The sequence below is a fragment of the Physeter macrocephalus genome, chromosome 9 (genome assembly GCF_002837175.3).
Source record: "Physeter macrocephalus isolate SW-GA chromosome 9, ASM283717v5, whole genome shotgun sequence".
Classification (NCBI taxonomy): domain Eukaryota; kingdom Metazoa; phylum Chordata; class Mammalia; order Artiodactyla; family Physeteridae; genus Physeter; species Physeter macrocephalus.
The window spans coordinates 80,323,340-80,324,894 of NC_041222.1; the positions used below are offsets into that span (position 1 = coordinate 80,323,340).

The 1,555-nt window shown below is 53.7% G+C and overlaps 1 protein-coding gene across 8 annotated transcripts in view; it reads right to left on the minus strand.

Annotated features, from left to right (window-relative positions):
- The window catches only part of FANCC (FA complementation group C), a 325,534-nt gene extending 324,587 nt beyond the window's left edge, over positions 1-947 (minus strand). For all 8 annotated transcript variants that reach the window (XM_028494116.2, XM_028494113.2, XM_028494115.2 and 5 more), the window contains exon 1: positions 716-947. The gene's annotated coding sequence lies outside the window, so the exon portion shown is untranslated. The remainder of the gene's footprint in view (positions 1-715) is intronic.
- Between the last annotated feature and the right edge of the window lie 608 nt (positions 948-1,555).

Consider the following 1,555-nt stretch of genomic DNA (forward strand, 5'->3'; position numbering starts at 1 on the left):
CCTGCGCGCCCGGAGCCTGTGCTCCGCAACGGGAGAGGCCACGGCGGTGACAGGCCCGCGTACCGCAAAAAAAAAAAAAAAAAAAGTGAGTTACTGGGAGATGATCGCCCACCAGAATCCTCCTCCCCTCACAGGATGAAAAGCCCGCAGAGTAGGAGGGCTAACAGCCCGCCCGGGGCTCCTCTAATTGGCCTCCCGCTCCCAGCGCCCTGAGGAAGGGGGGCGGTGCGGAGAGCGTGAGGCCAGCTGTAAAGCGTGATGAATTTTAAAAGGCGAGCTTTTCACATCTCCCACGGATCCAGGGCGAAGAAATTCACCTTTGCTCCTGTCCTTTTAAAATAACATAGCTAACCTAGGCTCAATGAACAGAAAGAAGCAAAACGCCAAGCCCCAGCTCCCACCGCTCTGGGGTACTCCCTTCCTTGCGAACCCTCTGTCGGCTCCACCCGCTGGGCCTCCTCCGCCCTCTAACCACGCCCGTCGCCAGAGGCCCCGCCCCTACGGTTGGCGCCATCCCATCCCCTACCCACTCTCCTCAGTCCCTACAGACAGCGAGAGCCCTGCTCACCCACCTAGAGGCGGGGAACGGAGAGGACGTTCTAGCGAGTCTCCCCCACCCCCACCCCCACCCAACCTACACCCCCAGGCTGACGTGTCGGCCAGACCCCCGAAGGAGGCAGCTGCCTTCGCTGTCGTTCTGCGGCCTCTCTCTTACCAGCTGGTCCGCGCCAGAGCTGCTTCAGCAGTTTGGGCAGTGGCGGAAAGGCTGCCACCGCCCGGTTCTGTGGCTTGAATATCTGACTTTGCCTCGTACTGGGTTTTTGTTTTGTTTTGACTTTTTTAGAACTTTGCCGCGGTCGCTCGTCAACGGAGCCGCGCGCGCACGTATCCGCAGTGCACTCTGGGGCCTGGCCAGCGGCTCCGTGCCCCCGCGGCCTCGCGGGAAAATTCCGACGAATCTCTTGCTGGTGGGGCGGGGCGGGGTAGAGGCCCCGGCTCAACCGGAAGTGGGTCTGGCGGGGCGGGTTCCCCGGCGAGGGGGACCTGCTGAGGCTGCCTTAGATGTCACCGGTCTCTGGTTGGTGTCGCTGGCAACAACTAGACCGCTGGAAGTACCTGCAGGGGAAAAACGCGGATTTTTTAATCGGTTGTTGCTCAGTTATTTCAAGATTCTGTTCAAAATGCAGAGAATTTTTTTAAAGAAAAATTGGGTCTTTGTCAAGAAGGTAAAACCTCGAAAGAAGGCCTAGGATATGATTTTCTAAGTGTGGTCACCCACAAAAAAGGAATCTTTCTTGGGTTGATGCCCCTCACCACCACCAAAATCAGTTCTATCAACTGTTTGATTGGGGTTCAAATCAGTTCTACGCTGCATTTAAACCTAAATCGTTTAAATAAATAAATGGAAAACAGCATTTTTTAATAAACTTCCATTAATGTCATTAGTATTAGCGTGTCTTGGTGGATTTTTTAATTTTAATTCTTGAACTTAGTAATACACGAAGGTTTTTCACAGATGTTTAAATTTTTACAAAAAAAATTTTTGAGGAAACTA